Source organism: Sipha flava, unplaced genomic scaffold (assembly GCF_003268045.1).
Source record: "Sipha flava isolate LNK unplaced genomic scaffold, YSA_version1 25033_pilon_pilon, whole genome shotgun sequence".
Taxonomy (NCBI): domain Eukaryota; kingdom Metazoa; phylum Arthropoda; class Insecta; order Hemiptera; family Aphididae; genus Sipha; species Sipha flava.
This window is the reverse complement of record NW_020272900.1, coordinates 1-13,558: the sequence shown is the minus strand read 5'-3', so window position 1 is coordinate 13,558 and position 13,558 is coordinate 1. Positions and strand designations below refer to the sequence as shown.

Here is a 13,558-nt window from a genome sequence, read left to right as displayed (position 1 = left end):
TACTTCCTCCTAAAATTGAAAGTTAATTTAAGCGTTCGAAATTCTGGTCATAATAACTAATTAATTTAAAATTCTAATTTTTTTTTTTGCCGAAAAAAGTGACTAAATAGCCATTTCTTAATCGTTATAACTGTCTTCATAATTAAAATTTAAAATAAATTACGAAAAAAAAAAGAATTAAATACATAACACTTGAAATGGTTTGAATAATACGTTTAAATAGGGTAAATAAATAAAAACGTAATTATATACTTAAATGAAAAACAAAATAAATTTGATAAATAATCAAAATTAATCATAAAACGATTCTGCGTACAGTTGAATTCTTAATATTAACAATAATGTTTTTGGGATTTATAGCCATTTCTTGTTCTGTAATTGATTAAATAGCTATTTAATCTCGATTGAACTATTGTACTTCTTAATTTCATTAACACATTAAATCGTTATTATAGCATATGATTTGTGTTTCAAAAATAAATTAAACTGTCTGGGACTGAATATAAAAATATAATAAAAATCATAATGTAATACAAAATCACATAATATACATAAGACCAAATATGTCATAATTTTTAATTTATTTTTTGTAATTTTAGAAAGAAGACTCTATGTTTAGGGTATGCAGTTGCATACCCTGCATACCCTGCATACCTCATGCGCACGCCTATGGGTTCCATTGTATATATATATTTATTTATATAGAATATGTATTAATTTTTAAGACGGCTATTTTATTCGATTATTATTTGTTTTAATTGTGCCTAGAGATAATATTCTATAAGTTAAATGATCGGTCTAATACTCGGGTAATCGATGTACTTACATAAGGTTCAGACGTTTCTGTACGTGTTCAGTTATGGTATTCACGCATAAAAAAACATTGAAAATAAATATAATACACCGAACACATTTTATTCTTTCCATTGATGATATCGTTAGTATTATTACAATTATTTATATATATATGTGTGTTACGGTAATAGTACGAATATCGGTGAAACTTAAGATTTACCGGTAAAACCTAGGATATACTTTATTTTTTGGTCAAACCCCGAATGATTTTAGCAGTTCGGACTTTTACCAACAAATTTTGGTATATCTTAGGACTAACAATCAAGGATTGTAAAAGTCCGAAATTATATATTTTTCCAATTCTGTGATAATTCTTACCTGTATTTATTCTTGTGCATTTGTGTTGATATCAATAGTTTTAAATTATATACTTAATTTAATTTTTGACTGTGATACGAATTATAATAAAAGTTTTAATCATTTTTTCAATGATGTGTCTTCAATGATTAAGATATGGAACAGATTTAATAGAAGATTTATTTAATAAATTAATATCAGGGTCAATTGCAGGAAGTAATTTTAAGAGCAGTATTCGTTTTAAAATTGTCGCAGTTAGTATTACAAGTATATACAGTATTCAATATGTCGCTTATAATACGATTTTATGATATTTTAAATGGTGTTGTGGAGTTAAAAAATAACAAAAATAATTTTTGTTGTTGTAAATAGTATAATAATATGTAAATAAGGATTTCTTAGATATAAACTGTGTAAGTTTAAATAGTATTTATTTTTATATTTGCATATTGAATTAAATAAATAATTTATAAAATTTAAAATATTTAATTATACTAGTAGTCTTTAGTACAAGAATCTTTGGTTCACTTTTTTAAGGGGTCCCCCCTGCGGACAAAGTCTGCGCACGCCTATGTTTTTAAGTGAAGTTAAAGTAGCTAAATCTGTTAATGTGATAAAAACAATTCACTATCTGCGACTTAAACGGTTTGATATTATTAATATTGCTGGTGAAAAAAAAACTGATTGTTCTGATGAATGATGATTTCGAAGTAATGCATTATTATGTTCGGGTAAACGGTCACTTTGTACGGTCTATTGTTTAAAATGCGAAACGCAGACACTTAGTACGGCTGGATAAAAAATTACGTTTCAGAACGCGGACACTTTGTACTATTATATACATATTATGTACATTTATACATATTATATACGTAATACATTGGTAGTGTGGACTACAGTATAGGTAAAATGTTGAAACTAGCATGATCCTCTTTATTTTAATTCTCAGATAATTATGTTAGTTTCACATAATAATTGAATATTGACATACATTTAATTTAATAGGAAATTTTGCAATTTTCCCTAACTTAGAATCATATAGTAATGATATTAATATTATACATTCATTTTTTTATATTATTTAAATATTTACTAAATTTTAATGTATTGGTTGGTAAAATATATACATATTCGTTACTTTTTATGAACTGTATGAACTTCAATTGCTTAATAATTTGTAAATTAGTATTTTGAAACCATTTTTGTAGAGATTGAACATTTTTAAAATAGTAAAATTTACAATATAAATAATGTTGAGGTTATTTGTGGTACACAAGTTACAATGGTAATAAATAAAATGTATATCTTTAAATTTAGTTTAAATATTTAATTTTATCAATGTACATCAATTTAATTTTAAAAACTTGGGTATAATTAAATTATTTTTTTTCTCTATTACTGGAATTAACTTAAATTATGTTAGCTGGGCATATAGATAATATTTTATTTGATTAGTAGTGCAAATTAAGTAACTAAAATACATTTTTTTTTGTATAGTGTAGATGCGTGTAAATATATACAATATAAATGTTTTTTTTTTTTTTTTGTTACAGCTTGAACAGAAAATCGGAACAAATGTCAACTAAAAGTTATTCAACACTTATGAAAAAATGTTAAATTTTGTCATGAGTGTAAATTTAAATATCCAATTGTTGATGTTAAATTTTGTACTGAGTGTGGCATGAGGCGCATAGTACCATGACTGACCTAATTAAATTAAATAACCTGATTAATTCAATTATATTTGTATTGTGTGAAGGGTTATAAGAACATTGAATTTACAAAATATATTAAAAGTAATTGAGAACAAAGTAAGTTCAACTTCCCAAAAATTAGGTTATATTTTCATATTTTTATACATTTAATTTTTAAGATCGACAGTCTAAAATTATCGTAGAAACTCGCATTTTTTTTTTTTTTTAATTAAACAATTGAGATTGATTTTTTAAATTAAAATTAGAACAAAACTTGTCACTTAATTTATTTTATATTTTACTCATTAACAAAACCAAAGTATTTACAAATATATAATTTATGTACAATTATATTGTTTAGTAAAATATAAATTTTTCTTTGCTTAATTTTCATACACCAAGTATTGTATTATTTCTCATTGTAAGGTGTGTAACACATAATTTAACTATGTGAGTACCCTTAAAAGTACTACAATTTTTAAAATAAAATACTAATTAATAATGGTGTTTAAATATTAGTAATATCTATAACATATTATCAGACACGAACAAAAAGTGTTGCTTGTTAATTTATTACATCTTATTGTTTATGAGATTAAATTGTTTTATTATTTTCATAAAAATCACCCAAATAGACCCAACTATATTTTAAAGTTTTTATTAAATTGAATATGCTTAATATATTTTACTATGCCGGTATATGGGTACCGGACAATGCAACGAGAGATGAGCACACTCAAATGTACAGCTTCGTAATCAATGTAGAATAATAATAATTATTATTAAATGATTAAATAATAATTATGTTGAAATAAATAACTCAAGACTTTAAAATATTAACTTTATTGAAATATTTCAATTTATTTAATTTGTAAAATTATTCCAAGTCCAAATAATTAATTTATAAAACAAACTGGCGAGAAGGTGCGTGCATTAATAAGACTAAAACACATCTGAATTAGGGCCTGTTCGGGACCCACTTTTATATCCGATACATGCAAGTGTGTGTATGTATATGAAAATGATAATAAAATATGATAATTCCTTATTGATTCTGCGTGTGTGTGAGATCTCTCGTCTGGCACATAATTACTAACGCAGAGATACAGGATGTGGTCACTGCCGTTTCGATTATTCATTTGATATCTTGATTTCCCGTATAATGATCATGTAGAACTAATTAAATAATTTACAGTTCACAACTAAACAAAGAATCTAATATTTCATAAAGAAATTTTCAGTGACTCACAATTTATATGGTTCATCATTTGAAAAACTAATTAGGTATCAATGATTATTGATCATTTAATATTAATTCTGATAAAATCATGTATATTATGTTAAAAATAATAATATAGCTGCAATTAAAAAAATAATAAAGTACAATTTGTTATATTAATGTTTTAATGTTTCAGAAGCATTTTATTTATCAGATTTTAATTTATTATCAACAGATGTTTGTGCTTTTATTATCGACTTGGATGTTTTATTGACTAATCAAATTTATAACCATACTATTGTACTTCTAAGTAATATATTAAATGTAAATGTTTTTTTTGCAATTATCAGTCAGTACAGCATCAATCACAACACTAAGTCGTGATTCATAACTAAAATCTTAATTTTATTTTATACTTGAGGTTTTTTATTATTATTATTATTTTATCATAATTTATAGTAAATATTTCTACCTATTTACTACCTATGTCCTATATAATTTTGTAAATAAATAAATTATTGTGCTTATTATAAAATATATATTGTTAGTATTTATTCAGTTTCTGTAATCTTAGTAGGTGTCGGTATGTATATTATGTAGTAAGTAGTATAATAAAAACATCAATTTTAACCCTCATTTATATAATGTTAGGTAGGTACCTACCTACCTAACAGGTAGGTTAAGGCTTCAGTATCCCATTATTCCAGTGTGTATGGACTAGGTTCGAATCCAACCATCCTTTCACCATCACATCATGCAGGCATTATTTTATTTTGCATTTTTTTCGTTAAGGGGATTGGAAGCGGCGGTTTTCTTTCTCTGTCTAACACACGTGCAGCATAGCAATTTAGACGTTTTCTAGTTCCAACGTACCTATCAATCTATTGATGCGATAAGGAATCTAAAAACAGATTTGCATTAGTCGTGAAGTTTACTTTAAATCGACTTTCTCACTTTTTTTATTTTTCTCCTCAAAATCCCATAAATTGGCTTTAAGCAAATTAGAAACCTAAAAATCATCAAAAATTAATTTTTCGATATTCTTAGCACAAAATTTCTAAAATGTGGGAAAGTCGATCTAAAATAGACTTGTAGACGAATGCATATCTGTTTTTAGATTCTTTATCGCATCAATAGATCGATTAGTACGTTGGAACTAGAAAACGTCGAAATTGCTATGCTGCACGTGTGTTAGACAAAGAAAGAAAATCGCCGCTTCCAATCCCCTTAATTTATAATTCAGAGGACATCCATGCAACATTATTGAAATGTTACGATTCTGTTAGATTTGTGTTATTTATGAATTGTTGTTCACAATTTGATGTTATTGTAACGTCTCATATAAGACATCATTGCGGTACAAATACGGTCCCGGGGATGTTATTCATACATATAGGAAACGCAATTTGTGATGTTCCGTGTTTCAGCAAAACATCCCAGAAACATAGTAGGGACAATATTTTGCACAGTGGGAAAATAATTTTTTTATTTTTATATTAGATATTTATATTACATAAATTATACACTATACGGATAATAGCAAATTACTTGATCATATGGATTGTTACTATTAAAAAAAAATTTCTATACATTTTTCATAATTTACCGGTAATTAAGAAATTATTAATTTAACTATCGAAAAATTCGATAAGGTACTATGAATTAACGAAAAAGGAAAAAAAAGATCTTGTTTTAAATCTTTCTATTTTCATTCAGCTCAGAATTGTCATATAAATAGTATCTAACTATTACATCGTTTGTATTTTAAAACTAGATAATAAAATATACTAATTTTTTAATCATGAAATTATTTTAGTAACTATTAACTCAGTAAAAATAATAAACAATAATCAAAAATAATTCAGCACTCCGAGTTAAACTATACTGACAATATTTGAGTAGCTCAAATCATGATGCTTGATTTATGACACAGAATATAATATTATTAATATGCGGTTCAAAATTAATTTATACTTATTATACACGTATACTATCACTTCACCTGAGAGACCAACCCAAAATTCGAATTATTTTCTTGACCTGATAAGTGTTCAACCCTTATCATCAGCATCCGAATCCAAAAGTAAAGAAGAATTTAATACGAGAAGAATTAATTACCATATTTATTTAATTTCAAAAATTAACAATATTCATTTGGTATTATGATTATATTAAATTATTATCTCAGTTTCGTTAAAAAGGCTTACGTATGGGCATGAACCGTTTTAGTTTTACGTCATGTACTTTATTGGAGTATTGAAAATTATGTATACCTTTTATGAAACCGACGTGCGTTCATAACTTTATCGTATTGAAAAATTTGTCATGGTTTTATTGCTTCAATTGCGTGACCGCTACATACACACGTTTTATCTGCGTTTATCACAGAGCATGTGGGTGTATACCGATGAATAACGTGTACACTAATTAAATTTTCGGGCATTCGCAATTGATTGTATAGAGTTTTTTTTTTTTCGATCGAAGTACTACGTTGTTTTTTCCTTCGTAATCATCACAGTGTACGAGGTACTCGTAGATACAAATGGAGAAAAAAATCGTCGGAGAATTTTGTAACAACAAAGCAAATCGATAGATGAACGCGCACGGACGCTATACACTTAATTGATGTTTTATTCGTAATCGAACCTTTTCGTAGAACAATAATAATAAATCGGTGCGTAAATCGTGAAGTAGAGATTTCATACGCGGTTATGTCGTCGACGTCGTCGTTGCCAAACAATGTGTGCGTATGAGCAATACGTGAGCAATACGTGTCAATATGTTGACGCTACTGAGCATCACTTGCTAGAACGTACAAAATAAATGAGTCTAGTGTTCGAGAAATACGTAAAAATGAAGAAAAAATATGATAGATAATAAATAAATTAGTTGTTTTAAAAAAAATTAAACCTAACCTCCCTTTTTACATTGATTTATGATCTCATTATCCGCGCAGGTTTGCTGGAACGTAACCTTCGCGGATAACGAGGGATTACTGTATAAATAAAAAAGTAAGCAAAAATCTGTATTATTTAAGTTGAGATTAGTTAATAATATAGCCCTACATACTACTAACGCTTTACAGATTCGGCGAAAATGTGTACTAAACCCGTAACGCATTCTGACCGTCAGCTATCAATATAATTAGATATACGATATCTTAAACCGTGTAGTACTCGTAGTATATAACTGTGATATTAGTATATCACCAAATAATAAATATCAGTGATGACATAGTTCCAGCATAATTTTGGTATAAAAAAAATAGTTTAAAATTACCCTATTTACCCTTGAAGTAATTATGTCAAAAACTAAAGTCTGCTTCGGTGAACGGGGGGAGGATCACTCCATTCGGCCACCTCTGGATCCGCCTCTGTTCAAAACAAAAACTAATTTTAACTCTTTTAATTATTATTTTTTAATTAGTAAAAATTAACAACTAGAGCAATATTTCAAGTGACACCATTTTATTTTGCCGAGTGTATTATTTTTGTTTGAGCCGGCCCTGAGTATATGGTATACATGTATATTAATATTGCGAGCACTTTTATTGAGGGACTGACCAGACATCCTGTATTATACGGAAAAGTTCAAAGTATCGTAGTTCATGAGACTGTTCATGTTCCACACAAAAAATTTCGGATGCTAGTGTTTCGTTTTTAAATAAAATGTCTCATTTTCATACATAGGAAAAAATGTATTAAGATAAATATTATACATAAAATTAAAAATAAAATCATATATTTACATCAAATACCAATATTATGCGTTTGTAAAATAATATTTTATAGCTATAAGAGTTTCCCGGTCAAATTTTTATAAGTTTCAATTTTAGTATCAAAAAGTTTAGATTTTAATTATTTTTTTTTTGTTTGCCAGATATATTTTAATTAGTTACCATTTACTATAATTGATCCTCTTACGCTATATTTTTAAATTAAAACGTACGTGTACCATTATTGTTGTGCAAATCGTACGGAAAATTGTATAATTATAGATTATTGTTTTACTGATTGGCCAAACAGGTAAATTTATATTTTATTATATTTTACCAGTGTTAAATACGCAAAATGTATTATTTTTACCGCAGTGATTTTTTAAAATTATCATTTTACTATTATTCTTTGTTACACTTTGCACTTTTTAACTAAACATTTGTGATTTATTTATTTATTCATATATATATATATATATATATTTGTAACAGTATGAAGTGCGAAAGAATGACATACACTTCATTAAAAACCAAACCACTAATAACCTAATTTTTAAACTTTCCTATTCAATATGAAAATAAATGTTAATTATAAACATAGTGATGCTAATGTTTAAACTAACGCTTATAATGAAGTTTTAATTATATTTTGGTTTATTATTATGTAGCCCCTTTTTTTAATTTGTCTGGTTTTTTGTTATTTCTATACTTATTGATTGAGTTATTAGAATGCTCACAGTTACTTCGAAAATTGTTATTTGAAGATTCATTTAAACTGTTATGTTCAACTGAAGACTTATTATCATAACGTGCCTTAGTATATTATAATATTCATATTACAATTGCAAAATACATTTTTAAAATATATAAGATTATAGTAATTATAACAATTATTGTTGAAAAAAATTTTAAGACTTCTATCAAGTATTAAATTTTTTATAAAAAATTGTGTGTGCATGTATGTATCCTACAAGAGAGACTACATAAATAATAATGGATATGTCGGTAGTAAATATTGTTGTAATAAAATTAGAACATTTCAAATTCATTGAAATTTTACATTATTATAAAACATATAATTTTTTTAGTCCATAATGAAAAATAATAATAGCGTTCGGATAATATATAGCTAACATAAATATAAATACATCATGATTTTGGATAATATATTGAGAGACGTTTCAATACTAGTTTTTGTCGTTATAGTTACATTTCAACTAATTAAAGTAAACTTCTATTTTTATGTGTAATGTAATATTATTAACGTATAAAACTTGTTGTATATTTGTTAAATTTTAAACGTGTTTTTACTTTTTCCACGTAGTTTATACATATATACATTCTAATATGGATTATTTACGTGGCTACGACAAGGTTCTAGACGTGTACGTGAGTGCTGTGAAAAGATCAAACGCGTCGAAACAACTATCGGCAGTAGAACTGTCAATATTTGTGAAAAATATTCAAAACGTTGGGTCGTATGTTAATGGTATGTTACAAAAATAAGTTGTCGCGTTTTTTAAAGTTTTTTATTCTACTATAATTCGATTGTTTTATAGAACTTAATAAAAATATTGCTGCTGATATAGAGTTTAAATCGCCGCTTATTTTTTTCGAACATTTTGAAGTTACTTATCTTGATTATGGTATATTGTCAAAAAAAAGAATTGGTTTTGAAGTCTGAAGAAATGATACAAAGTTGGATAAATTCTTTTCATAAAGTAAGAACATTTGTTGCTTTATTCACTTTATTTGTGAACAATTGTATAATGTATCCTTGGGAAAAACCAATTTTACAAAGATATTAATTTATGATGGATCATTTAAATATCTGTATTTTTCATCCTTTTCACCATTATTCATACTTTGGAATTCGGTCACTACCAAATTTTAATTTTTAAATAATTTTTTATCCTAATATATTTAAATATCTTTCATGATGTCTTCAAGTAAAGCACTTAAAATTATTTCTGTATCGATAAATGATGATTATAACATTTTTTTTTTTTTTATGAACTGTGCGCTTTCTAATCTGTTTATATGAAACGTTGTTTATCCACGAGAGAATCATAAATCATATGATTAAATGTAGTGATTTTCTTCAAATTTAGCCGTTTAAAAAAAAACATTAAATGATTTATAACAAAATAAATCAACACTTATTATTTAGTGCTAAACTATGATGTTGACTAATAAAAATGAGTCTAATAAGTCTTTTCTATATGAACGTGACAGTTTATTAAATATTAATTACCCGATATCAATTCGAATTTTATATGCATCCGGTGCAGTGTGCTTTATGGCTCTACGTAAAGTTGTGTCCGACTTACGGGACCGGTTGACGAGACCCAGGTGTCGCTACGGTCGCAACCACGACCGAAACAATTATTTTTAATAATTCAACTTGCAAGTCAATGATATTGATGTAACATGCGTTTAAAATATATATTTTTTATTGTTTTATATTATTGTAGATGCTTCGGAGTTATAAACTGGAAAAACAACAGCCCGTGTTGCATGGACCGCAAAAAGAAATCGCATTTTATAGAAAAATGTTCTTAAAGATGAACAAAATACATTCGCTCGTTAACGGTAACTTTGCGAAATTCGCCGAATCCGGCATGGAGCGTACTAATTCCGTTCTTAGTCAAGTGAATATTTCTTTGTCAATGTATATTATTTTTAGATATGTAATTAACGTTTTATAAAATGTACAGCCTTGGAAAACAGTTAAACAAAGAATACGGCATTTCTACAAAACGATTAAAGACACTGTTAGGTATCTGAACTCATGCGAAAAAAATGTTTGTAGAATTATATCGGAGTGACATTGAACATTTAAAATTGTCCATTGAAATTATTTTCAATCATTTATCAATGTCTCAAACATTTTCCAATTATTCTTTCGATAAACAGTTTACAACCGAAATATTTTTATCTTGTCTGAATCAAATAATCATAAGCAGTGTAAACTATTTGACTAAGGACAACATTGTGGATTTTTGGGAACAACCAAAAAGTTTAATGATTGAAAAACTCAACCAAACCATAGCTCTAAAAGATCACATATTCAAATGCTATGATAAAATGTTGAATAAAAGAACAGCAGAAGATTGCAGTGAATTTCAAATTCTATTTGTCATTTCATTTGATCTTTTTGTTTTATTTATTAACCGACTTAACAAAGTAAGTGATTAGAAAATAAAAATAAATTTCTTCATTAATCATAAACTCATTACAATAGCTTGATTCGTAGCTTGTATAATCTAGAATATTTTTTATGATATCGTCAAGTTTTTAATAGGTTTTTATTGATATAATGATCGGTCATAAATTTAAAAAATAATTTTATATATTAATAGTAGGTACCTATATCTATTAATTTTTTCACACTTATATGCTAATATATTATTTTAATTAAAGTTCGTTCAAGATAAATATACACAAATTAATTATTTAGATTGAATCAAAACAATTATTATTTTTATTTAAATCTAATCAACAAGAAACAATTTACTTTCAATAAATATGAAACAATGGTCTTGATGTGTCTTTCGCAAAATATATCTCAATAATTGTTGGTAAAAAATTACAATATTATAAAACACCAACATAAATAAGTATAATACATAAAAAAAAAAAATAAAAAATAAAAGCAAAATTTGTGTTTAACTAAATACAATAATTTATAATTGATATTAAAACTTACAATAAGCATAACAAATTTAAATTGAATAACTTATTAATTTAATTTAAAATATAGAAACTCTTAAAAATGAGTAATAACAATTTAAAGGTATTATTTGTTGTGAATGTTCTAGTAAGTCTAAATGAAGACACTGTAATTTTATAAATTCAATTATTTAAAAAAACATAGGTACACTTTCTTGTAAAATATAATAAAACATAAACATCAATTCATAACTTCTTAAAACATTATTAAGAAACTTTTAAATTTAAACATTTTAATAATTAATCCAACTGAAAAATTCATTATTGGAAAAATATAAATATTTAAATAATTTATATATTAAATAACGAATATAATAAAATAATATTAGTTATTTTCCTTTTTGAAAAATTATTGTTATTATATATAATTTTAAATAAATAATTCATTTTAAATACACTTTATTTCTATTATTTACAGTTTGAAAAGTTAATTCTGTTTCACTAGGATTTATTTCTATATCTTGATCTAGTGACTGATATTTTTCACTTTTAGAATTATCGGTGCTACAAATTTCTAAATCTTAAAAATTATTACTCTTTTGTAAATTAATATTATGCTTTATATATGTTACCAACAATATGTTCAGTATAGGCATTCTATAGAATCCCTTGTACCATTTGGCAATGTATTAAATTGTAATGTTATTTTAAATATTGCCTAGGCAATCTATAAAATTTTTAGGATTTAAATATTTAATCAAAAAATGTTTATAATTTTAATTTATTTATTGCAGCTGTATGCTGATGCATGACATTTTGAATTACCTACATAAAATATTATTTTTTTTTTACAATAACATTTTTTGGTTTCACATTTAGTTTTGCATGTACATTTAAAAAAACCTTGTCCAGTTCCCGTTGACTGCTGGGTTGCTATGGTTCGTAAGGCTAAAGTGTTTTCTATTGGAATTTCATGATGTTTTTTGTCTTAATGATATTTTTTTGGCAAATTGTGAGCTGAGATCTGGAATATAAAGATTTCAGTAAGCCTTCTCGGGTTCCCAAACGATAATAACCATCGGCAGTAACCTGTAAACATATTAAAATAATCATAAACAATAAAATATTAATAACTATATATTATTTCATAAATTATGTTTACTTCTGTAACAACAGCTAAAATATTCCGAGCATCTCTGCTACCTCTGTCCACAATAGGAACTGGAATTCGAACTCTAGCACTAATGTCTGTAGGCTTTTTAACTTTTTTTAAGTTTTTTATCTGACCATGTTTTTATTTTAACTGCTTGATTTTTAAGATTTAGTTTAGCCTCTCTTCGCTTTTCTATCGCATTTTCATTATTTGATTGAATCGTATCGATATTGGATCTTTTAACTTTTCAATAGTATTTGCATTAAATATGATCATCACATTATCTTATTCATAACATTTAACTTCATTTTTTTCAATTATTTCTAGTAATTGTTCTTCGTTTTCTAAATGATCGATTACTTCTTTTAGTAAATTAGAAGTACTAAACCCAATTTTGAATTTACAGCCAAACAATGCTTCATATGATGACATCTTAATTTCAGAATATAAAGCCCTATTTTTCATTAATTGAACGAATTTCAATCCTTGACTCCAGTGAGAATTTTTCTCTGTCTGCATCTATGTTGTAAGCATATTCTCAACATTATGGTTCGCTCTTTCAACACTACCTTGACTTTGGCTGTGCCTTGGCTTACCGTGAACAATTTTAAGTTCAGGCCACAAGTCTTTTAAATTTGAAACAATGTTATTTGAGAATTTCCGACCGTTATCGGACTGTAAGATAGATGAAATTCCGATAAGCGTAAAAATATCTACGAGGTTAAGAGCTATTTCCTTTGCTCTTTTATATTCAAGTGGTTTAAGAACTATAAACTTGGGAAGATGATCTCGATTTACTAAAATAAATTTATATTTTCCACCAAGATGTGACTGAAAATCAATTAGGTCAACTTGACATCACGAATTGAATTTCAGTGAAATAATAGGTTTGACTACTACTCTTCTTTTTTTATGCCTTTCTGTTTCTGTTGTCACGGTTCGCATAATTGAAA

At 26.1% G+C, this 13,558-nt stretch overlaps 1 pseudogene; it reads right to left on the bottom strand.

Moving 5' to 3' along the window:
• Positions 1-12,233: 12,233 nt before the first annotated feature.
• LOC112684459 lies at positions 12,234-13,223 on the bottom strand (annotated as a pseudogene).
• Positions 13,224-13,558: the final 335 nt, after the last annotated feature.